The following is a 22500-nucleotide window of genomic DNA, read 5'->3' on the forward strand; positions in this document are numbered from 1 at the left end:
GCCAGTGCTGCGTGGCAGCTGGAGGGCTGCAGACAACGTCCTCTTCAATTCTGCCGCGCTTTCTCTAGGCGTTTTTGTTTAAAGTTGTGCTTCATCAGGGACTAGCACTTGGGATATACTGAACTGACCAGGGAACAGCCTTAAGAATTCATAGTGCACTAGTTCTTTAATAAGTGGTGAATTGGAGCACAGCCCTGGTGATCGCCCCCTTTATAATGAACAGAAGCTGTAAAAAAGAGTGGATGTGAACACAGCTGTAGTAATTGGAGCTTATTCTGCACACACTGTAAAAACAAATCTACACTTGTCCACTGCCCTTTCTGTAAGTCATTCTGACCCATATGACCTTGCCTCTGCTTATTGGGCCTGTCAGACCTGTGTGACTATGCGTGTGTGTGTGTGTGTGTGTGTGTGTGTGTGTCACATAATCCTCTAGCTTAATTACATGATGAGACTGACCACACACAGTAGCCAGGCTTTAACAAAGCCTCTCTCTCTCTCTCTCTCTCTCTCTCATTTATGGACCTATTATTATTTTGTATGGACTGAGGTATATAAGGGGGGCACAGTGACACGCAGCAGGTCTCAGTGATTCCGAGTAGGCTCCGGACCCACCGCGACCATGATCTGGACAAGCAGTTACAGACAATGAATGAATGAATATATGTGTATGTAATATAAATATATCACCACTGTATTTCCCTCAGAGAGATGGCAAACCTGGAGGTGGCACTTGATGTTGTTTCTTTATAAAGAGCTGTTTCCTCTTCTCTTCAGTGGTGCTCATATGAGCAGAGTTAAAAAAAAAAAAAAAACATTCATTTGCACTCTTTTTCTCCCCTTCCTCAGTCTGCGGGCGACTGTGAGGAAGTCTGAGCATGAGAGAGCAATTCTTCTCTTACAAAATAAAGCAAGCAAATTACCAAACACATTATGGTGACAATTATATAGCTCTTCAGAGACTTTCTACTCCCTCTCTCTCTCTCTCTCGCTCATATTACCTAATCTTTGATCATAGTTGTAAAACAGTGCAAACGAGTGCTTTGACTCGGCTGCACGCGGCTTTTGGAACACCGTCGCACCAAAACAAACAACACGGAGTCCAATTAAAAATGCATGGCAAGCGGTGTCAGAGGATGGTGTGTGAAAAGCGAACACTAACGACTCTGCTCAAGCAAACAATTAATGAAACTCCAGCAAAGCCTACAGCCCTGTTCCAGCAGTGGAACTCCTCTAGAACTCAGAGCCAGGAGGGTTCTCCTTTTGTTTTTGGGGAAGGGACGATTTGCTCGACTGTGGATTAGAAATGTGTTTGGACGCTCTGTCTTGTAGCACAGAGGGCATGAAAATGAGGCCAGGCTTACAGCAGGACAGAGGGAAGAAGGGGGTGAGTTTGGCTATGGGTTAAGTACTGTTCTGCCCCCAGTGTATCACTGTGTCACTGAAGAGTTGCCAGCTCGAAATCTGCCTTCAGATATGTGTCCTCTCATTATGTATGTCTTTCAGCCTTATTTTTGTTGTGCTGTCCGCGTGGCTTTATTATGACGGGATCATGGGTTTATGAAAGGCGTTATGTAGATGAAAACATTTTTATTGATGTTGATTGACCCACGACTGGACATTCGTCAGAAAATCTCAGCGTTAAACCGTCCTTCTCTAGCAAGCATAGTGAATCTGTACAAGTGTCACTCTTCTGAGTTACTATGCAATTGGCCTCACCTTCTCTGGGTGGGTAGGATGCCCACCTCAGCATCCCATAACACAAGCTGGGCAGCAGGAGCTTTGTTTTTAGCCGATGTAATATATCTGGAAAGCTGACACTCTCCTCCTGTGTGTTGAGCTGTCCAATGACACAGCACTGGAGGCAGTTAGAAAAGGAGGCGTAGTGGGCTTCAAGTGACTTGCCTCCCATTCCCAAGTGAGTAGCACTGTGTGGGAGTACTGGATAAATGAATGGAACTGGCTACAACTAATGATTGAGAAAATTTGTTTGCTACGAAAACACATGCTCGTAGGTTGATTAACTGTGTGAAAGTGTCCATAGGTGTGTGAGTGACTGGGTGATGGACTGATACCTTATCCAGGGTGTGTTAATGTGTAGGCTCTGGATAGAGCCACTGTGACTCTGATCAGGATGGAGCACTTACAGAATATGAATGAATGAATAAATTGCAAAAATACCACCCTTTAGAGCAGTATACAGCTGACAGCTTGTAGCCACGGTAACGGTATTACTTTTATAACTTTTGTTGTGTGTTAGCCACTATCCCATCCTTAAATCTGATTTGATGAAATGTTAATGTTTTCAATGTTTTGATGGAATACCCTACAGTTGCTAAACCACAGTGGATGGATAGCATCATGGATAAGCCACTGTTATCGTGTTGATTCCAGTCGTCCTAGTGAAATACACACTTGATGTACAATGTTTACAGCACTGAATATGCCGTGTTTAGGGTGTAGGTTCTTGGTGTTTCTGTGTTTCTATTAGTTAGGGTCTAGAACACTAATCCTTGTCAATGTGACCTTATTTCTAACCCTGACCCAGAACCTGCCCTGCCTTCTGGAACTCCCATGTGACTTCAGTCTGCCAGAACTTTGATCGGGCATCTGTTTCATTTGCTCTATTGGATCAACACAGGCTCATCCTCCCTGATGACTTGAGCTCTTGACCCAAATGTGTTTTCAAATATAACCCCATGGCCTGATAGGGGTATTTTAAGCTTGTGCTGCTATTTATGTTTTAGAACAAGTTGCAGTGATGTCAGTGAGATACACTACTTTTCACATTCATAACAATTTTACTATGTGTTTTTTGTTAATATCTAAAGTAAATCTCCCAAACATTAGAATGATCAGCTTAGGCATCACTGATATTTGGTTATATCTACTGACCAACTCTCTGTCTTTCTCTTTCTCTGTGTGTGTGTGTGTGTGTGTGTGTGTGTGTGTGTGTGTGTGTGTGTGTGTGTGTGAGACCCCTTCACTATTGTTCAGCAGCCAGCTCAGCACAGCCAGTGTTAACAGTAAGAAAGCACTTCTGGAGAGTAAACTCCTCTTGGCTAATCCTAAACTCCGAACACATTCATAGCCCCCACATCCCTGTATTAAGAGTTGGCAAAAAAAAAAAGAAGGTCACTGGATTAATCCGAGCTGTGCTATTATCACCGGCCCGCCAGGGTCCATTGGGCAAGACCCGCAAGTGAACTTATGAACCCTTTCCACAATAACAGTAATACTACTTTACTTTAATACCGTTCAATGTTACCTTTAAGCCCCCAGTAAGCAGGATTTTTAAAAAAATAATGCCCTTACACAGACTGTTTATACAAGATACCCCACACCCAGGCTTCCCTGCTACCAGCAACCCCTTTAATCCAACTCACACACACACATACACACACAAACACACACTAATAGGGCTAGTTTGATTCCTTGCCAGCATAAGCATACTCCCACTTTACCCCTGGTCAAATTTGACAGGGTTTAAAAATATTTTCCAGTGGCCAGTGTACACATTAATAATATGTCGGGCAGATTTTGAGAATTGAAGGAGACAGGAACTGTGCAAAAAAAAAAAAAAGTCCAGTTAATTAGGACTAACCCAGCAATTTTATGGGTCACCTTGTGTTCACCATCCCAGGTTTCCAGATCAGGACTTGTGTGTGTGTGTGTGTGTGTGTGTGATACTGAGGTGCAGGAGGGAGGTGAGAGTGAGCTGCAGCAGACATGAGGGCAGGAAGAGGTGAGAGAGTGACACACAAAGTGTGAACCCACCAGCAGGCTAACACAACATGTTCTTGCCCTTATAAACCCCACTCTGATCACAGTCATACACTCATCCACGTCAGTAACTGTTTTCTGGGATCCTGGACGCTTCTGGGAATTTTTGTTTTTCTTTGTAAATCAGTTATTATGATTTATTATAATATTTTCTTATACTTTCCTATGTATGGGTGTGTTCAACTACAATGCCATCCATCCATCCATCCATTATCTGTAACCGCTTATCAATGCCATTGCTCTGGTGAGTCCAGAGCCTACCTGGAATCATTGGGCGCAAGGCGGGAATACACCCTGGATGGGGCACCAGTCTTTCACAGGGCAACACACACAGTCACACATTCACTCACACACTCACACAAATGGTCACTTTTGAGTTGCCAATCCACCTATCAACCTGTGTTTTTGGACTGTGGGAGGAAACCCACACGGGTACAGGGAGAACCCACAACCTCCAGGTCCCTGGAGCTGTGTGGAGAACACACCAACTCTTCACAGACAGTCACCCAGAGTGGGAATTGAACCCACAACCTCCAGGTCCCTGGAGCTGTGTGACTGCGACACTACCTGCTGCACCACCGTGCCGCCCCAACTGCAATGCTAACATGCTAATACATGGGGATTCTTGCCCAAGCATTCTTCTTGGTATTTCAGGATGTGTGGTAGTCTTTGTGAAGTGGGAAAAGCTGCATTTTTACCCACTACACTGCACCAACCAATGCTGAGATCTGGTGACTAGCCATAGCATATCAACTTAGCATTAATTGCTCATAAAGACATTTTGAGACCCCTCTTGGGACGCCCCAGGTATAATTGGGTAATGACTTCCTGGAAGACAAACTCATCAGGATAGGAATGTTTTGTCATATTGTGTTAAGTTCGATCAGAATAAGTTTGTATTGGTTTGTGACTGTTTTCTCTGAGGATGTAGTGTAGTGCACCCAATCCATAGCAGTGAGATGGCAATGTAGGGGTCAAACACTAAGGACTGTACTTTTTCTCAATTTTCACTACATAAGCTTGCTTTTGCCCATTTTTTAACAATATGAAGGTAACCCATCTGTGTCCATGTCTCTGTAGATCATGTTTACGACACTGAACTCTGATACTGATCCAATTAAAAAAAAAGGGAATCAACCAATAAGAAGCTGTCACACGGTAAACAGTTCCTTTATGGAGCTTACACAAAAACAAAGTGGCTGAACTCCAAAAGTTCCCCTCAGAACACACACAAAAAAAGCTAATTGTTTGGGGAAAAAACTTCCTTCACCATCAAATCTTATACTTTTTATACATTTATACACATTGTTTGCTCCAGATTCTTTTATGCACTGAACTCTACAAGATTCCTCTCATGAATATCATGCATTAAATCACTCAAATGTGTATTGTTAACAGATATAAAGTCAAGGTATATGTAGATCTAGTCCATCAGCCCTGTGTTTTTCTTGTTTGATATGCATCACTCTATTTTTATGTGTAATCCTTTGTGCCTTTACCATGTTTGTTCCACCTGCTATTGGATTTAGGTGGATTACTATGGTTTGAACAGCTATTAAACCTAGCCTACATTTTCCTCCAAACTGATTATGGTCCCGTATTTAATGTTAATGTGGTTCTCCATGCAAAATTTCTCTTTTGCTGGATAATGTATACAGCAATCTCATGGATCTAAGGACATAAAACACGCCAAAGTACTGCAGTGTAATTGCTTAGATTTTTATTATGAGTCATTGCAGTGTTTCACTGTTGCTGTGTTCCTGATAATCCGATATATATTTCTTTAATCTCCGGCCTGCGTGTGTTTGCAAATTAATTGAATATTGACAAGAAAATTCACAAACCCGCCATAAACCGTGTGTCTCTGCTAACCTGATTAGTGTGTGTGTGTGTGTGTGTGAGAGAGAAAGAGATAGAGAGGAGAGCAGGAGATATTTGTAAAATGAATTCAGGCACTAATGTGTGTTCTTCTATTCCTTGCTCTGATGCGTGTTTGTCGTTTGGGAAACATTTCGAATTCCTCTCAGTTACAGTTTGAAACTTGCAGACTAAGCTTCAGAATGTGAGGTCTTTTATTCAGTAAAATAGAATACAGTGCAGTGGTGATTTCACTTGCTTCTGACTTCAATTCTACAATTAATTCCTGACAGACTTCTCGCTGGCGATGGCCTGGACTGGGATTCCTGTTCATCATATGAAGTTCATGATATTGAACTTCTACCTGCTATAGGCCTGAATTATTAATTATTTTGCATATTTTTTAAAACAAAAAATATTTTTTCAATGCATGTGGATAACAAAATGGGGTTTCAAAGCCTACCAACCCACAAACCGTGACACAGCACCACCCAGTCAATATTTACTTATATGTTTTTGTTTGCATGTTTGGTGGTGCCTAAGTCTAAATACATGGTATAAACCCGTACTATTGGAGTCCCTCTAGTCTCGATGCTGGACCTGTCTGAAACGCTCCAATCACAGCACTTCACACATGATTAAAGACGAGGGTAAAGGGAGCAGGACAAAAAGACAAGAGAGAAGTGTGGAGAAATGAGTACTGATTAAGTGTGGAATAATCACAAATGGAGTCCAAATACTGTTTGAATCCAGAGCTTCTGCTCCTCGCTCCTCACTTCTGGGCTCTCGCTCTGAACTGAGCTGTGGCTCATTCTCATTTAAAGGAACAGGCGCTGTCTGTGAGAAATAACTGATATTCAAATGCACCATATCTTTAATGAAGTTGTCAATAAGTGTGACTAGTCCAACTCACATGGGTCGCATCTCCTTCCCCTTTGATTCCTTACAGAACTACGTTTAAATACATAAACATTGCTATCATTAGTGACAGAGGAGGGTTGTGAGGAAGCAGTATGGAATAGGCATGAATCAGATTAAAGACGAAATCAATCAATTCATAAATGACTTGTTGATTTTACTACTGCATTCAAATATCTTAGAAATGAAGTCCCTCATGGTCGAGCCGAATAAATAGAATGAAGTTTGGCTGAATGCAATCTAGAACAAATCAGTACTGAAGCCTCCCACTCTAGCTGGGGTGAGCTGGATTCTTGCTCTCATGTGTGGATGTTGTTTGGCTGCAGGCATCTGTGTTTGGATATGGGTTCTGGTGATAGGTTTGCAGCCAGAGGTAGCCAAGGGTCAACTGCTGTGTTTTTAAAGCTCTGTTATTGCTTTCGCTCTCTTCCCCCTCCATTTCAGCACCGTTCTTACAGCCAGAATCAAAGTGTGAAATGCAGTTTAGTGCTTATTTCATTTACAGAACTATTTTCTTACTTTTTTTTTTTTTAACATGGTGCGTTTTTCCGCTCTGAAAGGTATGCGAAAGAATCTAATCAAGGCCTTTTGGAATGCCAAGGTTTCAGACTTTGTTCTAGGTGGTATGTCATGTCGGCTTACTTTTTGCCTATTTTCTCTGAAATGTATTCGCTTTGTGTGGACACCAAGTGTCCGGTTTACCGGCATGGTTTCCTGGCAGGTGATGGAAGAACTCCCAGACTGACATCTGTCAACAAGACGGACGGAAAGACTCTCCTGCCTTTGGGCTGCTTTTCATGACTTTTCATTTTTCATCATGTTCTGGAAGGTAGAGGAGGCTTGCTGTGTTGTGAAGTTTGGCTGAAATCTAATGCTTGATAAAGGGGGAAAAAAAGTGCTCCGGGCTGGAAATAAGATCAGGTTTACTGCAGCTGTCTTCCTTACCTTCTGAGGGCAAAGGTCGTGGAACAACAGAGAAAGATTCCTTTGTAATTGCCAGAGCAACCAAAACAAGCTTAAGAAAGCGAGCTATTTGTTTCCACTTATTGCCTATAGAATGGCAATGAGTGAAGCCTTCAAAGCATCGCTGACCTCTTCAAATGAAAATCCAACAGACCTGGCTTTGTGCACATAAACGTTCTTTTAAAAATCCTGATGGGGGAGTTGGCACGTGAAATACGCATGCTTTAGAAAGCCACCTGTCGTGAATATGCAATTTCGACAATGTCAGTGAATCCAAAACCTCTTCAAACACCTTGCCTTATCCTGGTGTACAGCCAGACGTGAATTTCTCCATCATTTCCACTCTCGGGCCGTCATAATCCAATCATTTTGATCTGCAAACTCACTTGAACGTGGTCAACACTTATTTACTCTTATATTGAGGCCTCTCCTCTCTCCTGATCCTGGTTAGAAATCGCATCCACTCAGTCAGTATGTCGTGCTTTGACACTTAAACTGGTTCACTTGGGTCTTTTGTAAAAGCTTCATGAGTTTCAGGGCTAATTCTATACATCCATCCCAGGCTTCCCAAAGCTCCCGCTTCCAGACTGCCCATCTCCATATTTCAGCAGCTGCCGCGGAATCCGAACTCACTCTTTCATTCGTGAATAATTTCCAACATAAATCCCACCATGAGGCTCCAGCAGAGTTCCACATGTAATTCTAAGCCCTATTATTGAGTAGCTAATGCTTGTGCAGGATGGCGAATCACCACGGAGCCCGCGGCCATATAAGAATTAGAAATAAATATGCATCGGGACGAGATAAATATAGTGAGCGGCAAATCTGCGATGAGACGGTGTGTGGAGCGGCAATTTGCAAGTGACAGGGAAGAATTTGCAACAGCTCCTTTCGGTAATTGATGGATTAAATTCAGCCGCTACGGATGGTGTTAATGTACACCACAATTTAGGAAAAAGGAATCTCAATCAATTTTTTCTTTTTTTCTGCTGTATTTAAGGAAACGTGTCTGCAATTTCATAAGGACACCTCTGCTCGCTGGAATTAGGTGGTGGAGGGGGTGGGATATCGAGCAATAATGTGCTAGAACACTAAATATCAATATGTTTATCTTTCTGCTTATTGACTAGTCAGCCCTGACTACAGTAAGTTTCAGAAACACAGCTGGTGGGTGTTTTTTTTATTTTATTTTCTACCAGGCCTGTGATATTCCTAAGTCTGTCTTAGCTTCTTATTTTTAAGCATCTGGAGTTCTGTCTACCTTGAATTCTAAGAGTTTCTGAACATGCTTCATTTAGTCATTTTCTCACTGTTATATTCACATTTCAGTCAAAAACTGTGAAATAATAATAAAAAAATCATGTATTCAGCGCATATGCACATTAATATGGATATTTTCCTCTTTTTCATCAAAGGAACTCTGGTTCCTGAACTGAATCTGTTCAGGGTTCTTAGAACCTTGGTACCATCCAGTGAATCAGCGCATGTTTCCACCAGTTTTGATGGGAACCAGGGATACGTCATCAGTGGTGGGGTGGGTGCTTGGTTCCAGTGTCACTGTGAATGAATCCAGTGCTAGAGACAGAGATAAATGGATAGAGTCGGGACAGAGTCATGGTTAATACACAGTTTACCGCTGGTTCAGATTGGAGTGACACACGTGTGAATGATGCTGAGGTCTGAGCCGTCCTGCTAAGCTTCTGAACAGTGGAGAAAAGTAGCCTCGTTTTTCCATTGAACACAGCCCCAGAAACATGCACAAAAGAAGCATTTTCCTGTTTGTATTTCATTTTATTAAATACTATAACATGCTGAAACATTCAGCGCCACTGCTCCACACCGCTTTATTTGAGGCTCTGTGCTCTTTCTGGATCTTCTTTAGTCCAACACACCTGCAAACATCATCACGGTTCATGCTGAAGAACATTCTCTTCTTTCGTTCCAAATTGAATGAACTTTTCAGGTCAGTTTATGTTGGTGGGAATGTGCCTGAACGGTTCCAGATTAGGTTCTCAAATGGGACCTGAACAGTCCCACATTGCTGGAAAAGCTGTGAAATAAGACCACCAGGTTAGGGTTTTTTACCCAATTTCAAAAAATGGGATAAAACAAGATTCTGGTTTTGTTCTGCTTCTTATGTATAGAGCACAAAGATGAGGTTACATGGTTACAAAAGAAAAAGAAAGAAAAGAAATTAACTGAGAATGGAGCAGAAGCTCCTAGATCCTCACTACTGGGCTCTCGCACTGGACTGAGCCGTAGCTCGTTCTCATTTAAAGGAACAGGCGCTGAAACCGGTCGTTCTGAACCGGTCGTTTAGACAGAGGGAGAAGGCTGCTGGGTTGATTATGACCAAAACATGTCACAGGCATTTCATTAAGACCATAAACTGCGTTCACTTGTGGAGAAGGTGTATATTATGTCCCCTTTAAGAGCTCTAATGTGTTCAGTTCTCCAAAATCCTGTGCTGTTTCCTTCGGTTTGGTGCCATCATAAAGCACTTCATCAAAAATGAACCTAATAAACCCTCAGATTCTCCCATTTTTCCACCCCTCTTACTCCCTATTTGTTCATTTCCTCCCAAAGTCTCAGCATCAGGGCATACTTTTACATTTTGAAGAGATTTAAGAGACATTTTTCATCATCTTCTTGATCCTGTTTTTGTGAAAGATGCATGTTTGGAAGTTCAGAGTGTGTTGTTTACTTATTAATTGCTTTTATGGTGCTTTGGAAGCGGTGAACCATGAGGTGCAGATGACAGAACCCACTAGGAGGTTGTCTGGAGATGGCTTCTCTCCCCCTTGCTCTTCTGTTGATGTTTAAGCCTGGGGAGAAGCCATGGGGGTATGTAACACTTGACGAATGACTACATTCATGATTTATGGCCCATTTGATGTAGTTCAGTGTAACACTGCCAAACAGAATCCTCATCGATCAAGATCTTAGTGAACTTAGCATATATTAGGCAGTGTTTGTTGACTGAATGTGTCTACAGCGGACTCTCTGCAGACTCGCTGCTGTTGTTGTTGCAGATGTGTGAAGAGGGTATGTTTATCTTAACTCCTGAAGTGAGCTTATATAGTTATTTTTTAAAACAGCTATTTATGCTCTTACCCTTCCTTATCTCACCTTTAATCTATCTTCCTCTCTCTCTTTTGTACTCTCTATCTGTCTCTCTCTCACTCTCTCGCTGTCTTTCTTCTCTCATTCTCCCTCTCTCCCTCACATTCTTTTTTCCCCTTTTTTCTTCTCTCTCCCTCCCTCTCTATCTCTCTCTTGTTCCTCTTCTTCTCTCGCTCCCTCCTTCTCATTTTATCTCAATCTCTCTATAACTCTTTACAAAGTCTCACTTTTTCTTTCTTGCTCTATATTTCCAAACCTGTTTCTCTTTGTCCCTCCCTCTCTCTTTCACCACCCATCTCTTTTACTCTCTCGCTCTCTTTCTCTTTCTCTGGCTCTCGTTTTTTTCTCTCTCTTGGTCACTCCCTTTTTCCCAGATCTATTTCTCTTAATTTCTTGCTCTCTATCTCTCTTGCCTCCATTTCTCTCTCTCTCTCTCTCTCTCTCTCTCTCTCTCTCTCTTTCTCTGAGCTAAAGTGTTCTGAAATGTTTAAGACGGTAAAAGCTCACAACACTGAACACTAAGCGGAATTCTTTGCGTTCCATGTTCAAAAGCCCCTGCTCCGTCCCAGCAGCGTGGGCTTCTCCGCTCCCAGCAGTGACTCAGTCTCCAGCCCAGTGGAAGTGTTCCCTGGAGCCCTGGTGCTCTCGCTAGCAGCCAGCACTGAGTCAGTCAGAGTTGTGCTGTGGCAGGTGCTTTAGCGACTCGAGCAGGAATCTGGCTCGGGGCTTTTTTTCTTTACCCAAAGTTTCTTATCTGCCTCTTACCCACCATTATCCCCACTGTTCCCCGCTCCCTGTGGAGATCACTTCAACAATATCTGCGCCTGGCTGCCAAACTTCCACAGAAAAAAAGTTATTTCTTCGTTTTTCCTCTCAGACAGCGCTTAGTGAGCAGAATGGGGATGTGTCATGGCCTAGACACGTGGACAGAGTGGACAGAGTTCAAATTATATAACAATATATATTCACATTTACACCAGTCCAACAACCTCCCAACACAACGGAGCCAACAAGTGAAGCTTTGTTACAAATCTGTGTGCAGTGGACGAGCGTGAGCTTTTTTGTTATTTCAGATTGCATTAAAAAGCCTATTTCATTAATCCAAATATAAATTAATGTTGTTGTTTTTTTTGTAGTGTCATACACATGTGTTTACCAGATGTTTTCACACTTTGGACTGAAGAGATGAGTTTGAGTGACTTCGGTAATCCAGACCTAATGATTATTCTCATGGCTGAATACCATCAAACCTTCACAGTGATGTTTCAGCGTCTCCTGTAGCCATTCCAGGAGAGTAGAGCCAGACACTGCCAGCCTCGTCTCAGTGTGAATGTGCACATGGTTACTGTCCAAATTAAAACACGTATCTCCAAAATAGTACCTTTTTAAGAGGATAAACACCTTCTAAACTTTCAATGGAACTCAACGTAAAAAGATTTTATATTTCAAGTCATTTTGGAACATTGCTATTGGTCCGTTCATCTTTAAATGTTCATGCAGTGTGAAGGACTGCAGTTGTGTTCAAATGATGTAGTAAAATAAAAAAACGCAAAAATGGAGGTACATGTTTTTCTTTGGACAACAAAGATATCTTTTACTAAAAGTCCATTTCCAAGCTTTGTACAATGTAAACAACATAATTCACCGTCATACAGTGTGTACAAATAATAATTCACTCCTGAAACCCTCCTATACATTTATCCATGATCATAATCCTAACCCTAGACCCTAAACCCAGTGTTATCTCCAATATATTTTGTAAATATAACATAGTTTGGGCTAAATCTCTGATGCTCATTGGACCTAATGCTGACCTGCACGTGTTGGTTAGTGTATTACTTTGGACCTTAGGGCTCAGTCTACAGAAGTGAGCGTGCAGGGCTTCTGGTGAATGCTGGTTCCATTTACTGTAGCGGTGCTCACTGAGTGGACCCCATACCTCACTATCACAGCACACTCTTCTTCCACAACAGAATACAGCACTGAAGCCCTGGGTCTGTTACATAATAAGAGTCTAATACGAGTTTGGATGAATGTATTAAAACAAGTAGATAGAAGCTCACTCTTAGTGATCATAAAATATCTTAATGTATTAATGTATAATTATGAATCATAATGTAGAATATCTGGGGCAAGCCACTTATCGCTGTCCAATCAAAACCATGTATCTTACATTTTTGTGTATTTTTAGTTTACTACGATAATTGAACACAGCAGCCATTTTTCACGTTGTGTAAAAATATCAATGAATGGACCAATAGAAATGCTCCAAAATCACTTCCATTGAAAATTAAGAATGATTTATTCCTTTGCTGTAAGTGTATTATTTTGAAGATACATGTTTTTCTTTGGACGGCGACGGTCTCATTTTCAGATCTTTTTGGCTACTTGACTTCAGAGGAAATGTAGGATGAGCATGTGTCCAAAGGTGTCCACACATACTTGCCATTTATGGTGTAAATTCTTCTAAAAACTAAATGATGCTTATTACCAGAAATGAAAAGGTGAATGTGATTCTTCAGTTGTAGGGAGTTCCATCAGTTATTGCACTTGATGCAAATGAAGAAACCTTATCGATGCTGCGCTGAAGACTGAGCTGAAGCTGAGCAGAGCCGTGTGTTGACAGTGAAGCTAATGGTTAAAACTGCACAGATGATGTTAAGTATTTATAGGATTCAGTGAATAGGACAGATCATGAAGGGAATGGTGAGGTTGGTGGGTGGTTGGGGAGGGGGGTGTCCCAGTCATACAGGCACAGCCCTAGTCAAGCCCTGAGGGCATAATAATTAGAGCAAGAGACTGTCTCACCTATTTCTCTCTCTCTCTCTCTCTCTCTCTCTCTCTCTCTCTCTCTCTCTCTCTCTCTCTCTCTCTCTCCCCACCTGCAGGCTGATGGCGATGCTGTCAGCTTGGGGCTTCTAATTGAGTTCTCATTCGCTCTTTTATTTTACTGTCAGCATTATACCCTCACATTGTTATCCTCTTCTCCATTCCTCTACCCCTCCTTCCTCTCTATCCCTTTTTGTTATTTCAGAAAGTAAGCACTTTCTCCATATTAAGATGTGAAATTCATTTTGACAGTAGGGATGGAAATAGACTGGAACCAGCAATATATCCAGCCTGAAGTGTCCTCTCTCTCTCTCTCTCTCTCTCTCTCTCTCTCTCTCTCTCTCTCTCTCTCTCTCTCTCTCTCTCTCTCTCTCTCTCTTCACTATACTCTGGAATTCACTGAACTTATATTATAGTAGAGTGGAAAAGCCTGAAAGGTGAGGTTCCATTCAGGACAGTATTTTATTAAATGTGTGTGTGTGTGTGTGTGTGTGTGTGTATGTGTGGTATAGCCATTATTTCATTTAGGGGTTTACTGTGGGATAGAGTGGTGGGCTGGTCATAGGCTGAGGACAGGGGACGCGGCAGTGACTGCTTCCTGTCTGACTTCATTCTACCGTTAGCATTGAGAGAAAACTTAAACACAACATCTGAGTGTTCACTCTTCATATGGAAGAGCCTTGTTGCCATAAGAGCAAATTTTTTGCACTTTGGAAGCTATGGCTGCAGATTTTAAATTCAGTCACTACTTACCGAGCTCAGTGGCATAACTCTGGATAATCAAGGGGTGAATCAAGAGCCAGACAAAGAGTTCCCTAATCAAATTTCTAAAGAGTGTTACAGGCTTATTATATTAGTGTTTTTGACTGCTGTCAAAAGCTGAGTCCTTTTAGATTACTGTGAATAGTGGATAATCAAATCAACATTGTTTATTATTATTTTATCATCACACTTTACTGCAGTATCACATTCTTTAAAAGATTTAATATCACTTATTATTTAGTATTTCTTTACATTTTAGTACGATTTTATTTTGTATTGTATTGCATTGTATTCTATTCTAATGATGTGTTTCCATGTTGTTTACATGCCTTGAGCTGGAGTAAAACGACAATATTACACGACAAATGGAGGCACCTAGCTATGCACGTTTCTATGGTGACAGCTGTCACTCACAAATAGCAACTTTCATTTGTTCAAGGTAAAACAAAAGGTCTGTGGATGGAAAAGCTCAGTGCCTTTGAGATTAAAGAAACACTGTAATATTTTTTGAAACAAGTAAGCTAACAAGAAGGGCACTGTAGATGGCTACATGCTAATTCGAGCTATGAATGTTTTGCTAGTGGACATTTCCTTAAATGTTTGTTCTTCCCGGGACGTTGGCCAAGGCATTTTGTCCGGCAGTAGTGGCCCCTAGCACTGTGGAGACTGAGACTGTGTTATTCACTGATCTGAGAACAGTGTGTGCAGTTGCTGCTACAATGGAGACTGAAATTGAAGGGTGGGCACTAACTAATGCCGAGAGGTCTTCTTTATACTCTCAACAATCTTTACACATTGGTGGTTGTGTCCAAAACTGTACTTAGTTCACTATAAATATATTGCACTTTTTTGGGGTTCCACCATATTGTTGTAGTGTCTGAAAACATAGTGGACAATTTTCAGTGCACTCAAACAAACCCACAATGCACTGGAAAAATAATTTTCAACCCATGTACACTGGCAGATAGCAGATTACCCATAATCCACTGTTTTGCTTGGTTAAAAAAATTAGCATGAGCTAATGTAAAATTGTTCACTACCCTCCTGAATTCAGTTCCCTATAATAGTGCGGTATATAGTGAATAATGCAGGGGATAGTAAATAGGGAGCCATTTCGGACACAGGGTACTTTTCCACCAAATTAAGCAGCATTTGCCAGACTGTGTGATGTTCACTCACCTTGTTTTCTTTATCAATTACCAATCCTTTATCAAAATTTCTGAGATATTAACCTTGTCCAAAAACAGCATGGGGCACTAATCACCCAGAGCCCTATTGAGAGTGAATACAGTGAAAGCAACCAAGACTCAAAACCAGAATCTATCCTCCTAATAGTTAATGCCACTAATGTACGAGTAATAGCATTTCACAAGTAAAATTAACCCTTTAAACACAAAGAAAATGGTCATTTCCATCTTTCTTAATAAGACCCGTTAAAGCAGTTAGACGCTAGGCATCTACATCACTATAGGAGTCCTGCACTAAGAGTCCAGAAGAGTAATCAAATAGAGCAAAGATCCACACGATAAGTTGGAAACTAATTTTAAAAATCTATCAGAAACACAGGCTTATCAGCAAATCACAGTGCAAATCAAATGGAGTATTGGAAATAGCAGGAAACGAATGGTTCAGTTATTGTTTCTCTCTCTCTCTCCCTCTCCCCTTCTCTCTCTCTCTCTCTCTCTCTCTGAGTCCTAGCCACACTCGCTGATGAAGAAGCCTGGTGGAGACAGCGGTAATGAGCGACTGGCCGTGTGTGCTGTGAGGAAATCAGTAAGGGTCATGGTGCAGGACCTCTGGCATAATGTACTTCTCTGAACTGAGTGGTCACTAGCAACCAGATTCAGAGTTTTCAAATCTAATTAGTCAGCTAATAAAAGTAGAGAGGCAATCAATGGCAGCCTATGGCTATTCAATTTTGCAAAGCCACACACACACACACACACACACACACACACACTGACTAGAGGGAAATAATTGTGCCATAATATGGTGTGGAAGAGAGGACCCATAGCTCTAAATAGCCTGCATGTGCGAGAGTGGGGCCAGGTGAAGCTGTGATTATTAGGATGTCACAACTGATGGGGGCCTGTTTGTTGGAGATATTTGGTTTGTGTGTGTATGTGTGTGTGTGTGCGCGTGTGTGGCTGGAAAAGGAGAGCAGATAATTGCAGCTGACAGTCCCACCTGCTGCACAGCTAATTTAGAGCTTAGCTCAGGATACAGCTCAGGATTCAGGACAAGCACTGTAGCATCCTCTCTCTCTCTCTCTCTCTCTCTCTCTCTCTCTCTCTCTCTCTCTCTCTCTCTCTCTCTCTCTATCTCTCTCTCTCTCTCTCTCTCTCTCTCTCTCTCGCTCTCTCTCTCGCTCTCTCTCTCTCTGTATATAATATGGTAAAATGATTAGGCAATGGTATCCCAGTGGTAACCAAGACAGCGGGCCACTTTAAGTCATCACTGTATTATTTGAGTAAATAATTAGATACAATTAGAGTTCCATTGCTCATATTTTATTGCTATAATTATCAAGTTAGTATTTAATAATTATATAGTTATTAACACATTAATTTAATATACTACTGCCAAGGAATAACCCAAAAAATCAAAAATCAATCAGTCAAATCTTTGAATTGTGGAGGATATCTGGAGCGGCCAAATTAAACCCACACAGACATGTGTACACGGGCAGTGAGGGAATGTGACACCAACCTGTCTCACAGCTCTAGGGTCCTGGGGTTGTGGGTTCCAGCCCCACTCCGGGTGAGTGTCTGTGAAGCGATCGGTGTGTTTTTCAGCAGAATGTTCTTTTGTGAGTGTTCTGCCTCCACTGTAAGGTTGGGTATGCCCACTGGCTCCTGTGCATTAGTGTACAGATGACATTAGCACCCCCAGCCCCATATTACCCACAACCACTTGACATTTTAATCGACATTTCCCTCAGTGCTCCTGTATTAAAGGCCACGACATTTCATTTCATTTTCACATGATGCTGATTAATACGGGACGCTACGTCTCAAAAAGCAGCAAGGACACCATTTACTGAAGCATCTCTGGCCTGAAAGAATCCAACATCTTACGGAAGGATAGAAATAATCTGGGACAAGACATGAATCTACTGTAAAAATGGAGCCAGATGAGATTGTTGTTACAGTGCTTCAAAACAATTAAGATTTTACATGAAGCTGGTGAGTCCAATATTTATTCCCTTGAGAGGCCTGGTCAGGTTTGGAAGCACTGATAATATTATAATAAATAAAAATATAATTACATTTAAATGATTAGTTCTTTTTATGTAGTTATTTTAAATGTATTGATATATATGTAATAACATAATTCTGCTGCGTCTGGTGCCCAGTGATTCCGGGTAGGCTCCAGACCCACCACGACCCTGAACTGGATCTGTGGTTACAGACAATGAATGAATGAATGAATGAATGAATGAATGAATGAATGAATAATTATGCTGCTATTTATTAAGTAGTATTTAGTTTTACACCGAAACTTGACCGTTACTAAATTCCCACTTTAAAGAGCAGCTAGATTCAGATTCATCAGGAACATGTCAGGACCCTGGCTTTATTCTGGAATGGAAAATGGTACAGCATTTATTAGTGTCAGGAATTACAAATACCAATCACTACTTCACACTCTGTTCAAGGTCTCTTTGCTTTCCTTTATTCATACGTGTGCAAAGCTCTCTGTTACAGCTTCAGAACACGGCTGGGAGGATGATCTGTGAAACTTCTCGTCTCTGTCTCGCTGGAGTCTGTAATGTGTGTCCATAACATTTATGAAACCTGTTCAAAAGTATACAGCAATACTTTAAAATGAGATACTTCATCTAAACCATCCATGAGTGTCAACTGTCCCTAATTATAGCCACAATATTGTGAGTTGATTATAATTATTTTTCTTTATTTAATTGAAAAAAAATTGTATTAATACACCGCTATGTTTTTCTCTTAAAATTATGTTTGTTTGTTTTTTATAGAGAAATGTATAATTGTTCTCCAAATTTTACACATTCTTTTCCCTAAATACAGTCTACTATTATTAGTTCATTCATTCATTCATTATCTGTAAGCGCTTATCCAGTTCAGGGTCATGGTGGGTCTGGAGCATACCTGGAATCACTGGGCACACGGCAAGAACACACCCTGGAGGGGGCGCAGTCCTTCGCAGGGCCACACCCACACACACATTCACTCACACCCTGGCACAGGTAGTGTCGCAGTCGCACAGCTCCAGGGATCGGGGGTTGGGGGTTTGAGTCCTGCTCCGGTGACTGTCTGTGAGGGGTTTCATGTGTTCTCCCTGTGTACACGTGGGTTTCCTCCAGGTGCTCCTGTTTCCGCCCACGTTCCAAAAGCACTGTCTAATATTGCTATATTATTATTTCTTTACCTGTGTCCTAAAGTGGTGTTTTTCTAAACATCTCTATCCATTAGATCTGGAGGATGGTAGAGCATTTCTTACAGCTTCATCTATGAATTAAAAGCTCCAGCTATAGTTATATACACACAGTCATTTTACTATGTGTTTCATCTAAGTGGCCCCAAATGTTTGAGTGCCCAAAAACTAAACAAATGTTCAGAATCCTGTGTTGAAAGTTCGTGCACCTGCGTCACGTGTCACCCGTCCTCCAAAAACGTCTGTAGTCTTTAGTCTCAGGCCTCGGCCTGTTGACAGTGAGCTGTATGAGTGAATGACAGCTCTCGCTCACTGTCACAGCACCTCAGGGTCTTGCAGGTAGAGCCCAGCTGTGTGTCCAGCCCTGACCCCAGGCTAGAGTCCACCTGCCATCGTCCATCTCTCACTGTCCCCACCATAACATCCACGAGCATCGGTCTCCATCAACACACACCTGCTCCAGCATCTGCAATGCTACGATCCCATCTGACATGTTCTTCTTCACCTCGACTCATTCACTCGCCGTTCAGCACACGCCGGGCATTACAGTGATGCCAGAAGGATAAAGGGGGATTCAGAGGGCTTTGGGGCTCCGTAATGATGTACTAAAGGTAAACACATCTCTGTTTACCACAGGAATAAATGACATGTTTGGTGCATTCTTCATGTAATATCATATTTCTGATACAATATTTACGAATATGTGCCAATCTAAATGAAATACAGACAGCTCCATATATCACTTAGAATGTTTTTTTTTAATTCATATCTAAAATAATACATTACTAGTATGATATTAGAATGATATAGTTTGATATTTAATATGATGCAAATATTTGGAAACCCTTTGTCTAATGATATTTTATTGATTGATTTCTATAATATAAATATAACTGATTATGTATAAAATGTTTTTTATATTAAAAGACATACATTCATATGCAAAAGTTTGGGCACCTGGTTAAATGTTTTGTTGATTTTCTGAGTGAAGTGTTTACAAGGAACAAGCTTAAATTTATGAGTTATTTTAAAATACTATATAATTAAAAAAAAAAAAAAAAAACACATTCATGGGTTGTTTTTGTTTGTTTGCGTGTCTGTTCCTTTTTGTCAATGCATTGTGATCACTTCTGTAATATTTAAATATATATATCATTTTTTATTATTATTTTTTTTACCAAACATAGTTTTATTTCTTAATTTCAGAACGACAATAAGCTCATGGAGCTATATATTATACCAGAGTCATTCAGCTAAAGGTAACATGATAACCTAATTAAAAATGCTTCCATTTGATGTTTAATGACCGTCAGGATGTAAAAATAAGAGAGGTCCGGGGGTTAATCATAGCCTCTGAGAAGTCTTGTGTAATTGACATGTTCAATCCTTTTAATTAGTTCAGTTTTACTCAAAGTTATCTGTGTCAATAAAAATATGGCGACAGCACCTAAGTTAAGGGCATTGACTATAAAGACGTGACACGATTTACAATTACCTCATCTCCAGCCGTCATGTGCAGAGCAATATCGAGGTGATGATTGACACTTTTGATGTCCTACTTAGTGAATGATATCAATATTTTTCAAGCTCAGTGGGATAGGCAGGTCCTCCTTTGTTTTACTTTAGAACAAAAGAGAAGTCTGTAAATGTGAGCTACATTCTCTGTGTTTCTGAGGCGTTCACAGTGCGAGGTTTTACACACAGTCAGAGGGGAATGTTACATTTGGGAAGTCTGTCACACTTAATAAAGGGAAAAGTATAAATACAAATAAACAAAGATTATATATTTAATTTATTTCTTGTTTTTTATTTTTAAATGAAGATGAAATAAAGCAGTAAGACACTACATTTCATGTCAAATTTTTATCAAATTTATTAAACATGCAACTTTTAAAGTGCCATTACTTTTACAGAGTTGTGTAATATTTTTTCAGTAAATAAATGTGCATAAATTAAATGTGTTGTTCCCTGTAGAGGGAATTTTAACTTGTAATATGTACATATACAAATATGGGTAACTATATACATCTACATAAGTATAATTTATTCATAACGAATGTTCTTCTCTGACAAACAAGAGCAGGTTTGGTTTGATCTTATCCCTAATATTTTCCAGGGAACCTCTGTATTATATTCAGAAGTTTTTTTCTGAGACTGTTAGAGTGAGCTCTGATCACTGTTAGATAAAGGTTAGTGTCAGTTAGACAAATGGTACACATTCTTTAGCATCTGGAGTTGATAAAAAAGTGAAGTAAATTGGCAGTGTGCTGTGGAGCTGGTGTTAAGTGTGTACTGAATAGGTACAGGCAGAGAGGCAGAAACAGAGGCAGAGATGGGAGCGTTTAAATTGGGAATCTATTACGGATCCTGATGCATCTCTCTCTCTCTCTCTCTCTCTCTCTCTCTCTCTCTCTCTCTCTCTCTCTCTCCTCCTTGCCCATAAACACACTGAAATGTGTTCAGGCGCCAGGATCCTTTATAAGTCTCCCTTCTCGGCGAGTAATGTGCTTTGAATGGCTGCTAAAATGGGGCTGGGAGAATTTCATTCCCCACGCTCTCTCTGGGCGCGTCACCTTTGGCCCGACCATGATATGAGTCCTCTTGCTTTTTTTTTTTCCTTGGCTTTTTTTCTCTCTCTCTCTTTCTCCTCTGGTGTGGTGATAGGAAGCTGAAAGAAATAAGCTGGAGCCAGCAGGGAGAAGGAGAAGAAGACGAAGGAGGAGAGGGGGCTTATTTACCAAGCCCAGGCCCAGGCAGGTGTGCTGTCCAAGGCCCAAATTAGCCAATCAGTTTAAGCATCGGTCTCAGAATTCCCCACAGCGCTGGGAAGAAGTGGCAGGGAAGGCTGCTGGCGGAGGAATGGATAATTCAGGGGGGCCTTTGTGTCCTTCGTTGGTCGCTTGGCATTTTACAGGAACGCTTAGATGACTTTGGTTGGGTGGGGGAGGGGTTGTGGGACATTTTTGACCAAAAGATTAAAAAAGAAAAAAAAACACAATAACGACAAGCTTGGATTTCTTACTGCTGATGTATTAAGGCCTCTGATTAAAAGATGATGAAAAGCTATGAAGCCTCCAACCAAAGCATCTGCCTCTGATTAGGGTTTTAATTATTTCTGTAATAAGTTCAGTGATTAGCTGTTAAAACAGCGCTTTGTTTGCTTTTTTCATTTTCCTTTTCGTTCCTTCCTGATGAGTCAGTAGCTTCATGGTAATATCATCAGTTTCCATCATGGTTACTCCAAACTGCACAACAGATTAGGCCTATTTATAGCAAAGCGTGGCAGAATGCTGACGTTGGGCGTTTATCCTTAATGAAGTCATCTAGATTCCTCCGTCAGTGTTTTCTGCTTCTCCCCACGACTGCCGCCCCATCTCTCCACACCCCGCATCACTGTTTAACTGAATGAATAATGAGCTACATGCCCTCTAGGCATGAATCCTATGGATATGTGAAATACATATGTGATTACATATTGTGCTCGAGCCGTCCGCTGAAAGCTAAGACGTGTGCAAATGTAATCTCAGAGATGTACGACTGATCCACGGCCCGAGAAGCTGGCGAGCGCTGGAAAGGCCTGAAATTGATTTATGGAAATGTTTACAATTGTTTGACCCTTTCGCCTGTTGAACGGGGAAAAACGTAAACTGCCAGCGAAAATCTGACACAGTACTTTCTAAACAAAGACAAAGTGTGTTCCCATGCCGAGTGTGTGCTGAATCTCCCAAGACGCTCCACCAACAGATTCTCTTTGTAATTAGACTGAAATATTACGAGTGCAGAAATCTTCACAGATCCAAGAATGATCGTCCAAAATAGAGTAGAATTTTAAATATCAATAAGTGCTTCTGATGA

Source organism: Hoplias malabaricus, chromosome X2 (assembly GCF_029633855.1).
Source record: "Hoplias malabaricus isolate fHopMal1 chromosome X2, fHopMal1.hap1, whole genome shotgun sequence".
NCBI classification, from domain to species: Eukaryota; Metazoa; Chordata; class Actinopteri; order Characiformes; family Erythrinidae; genus Hoplias; species Hoplias malabaricus.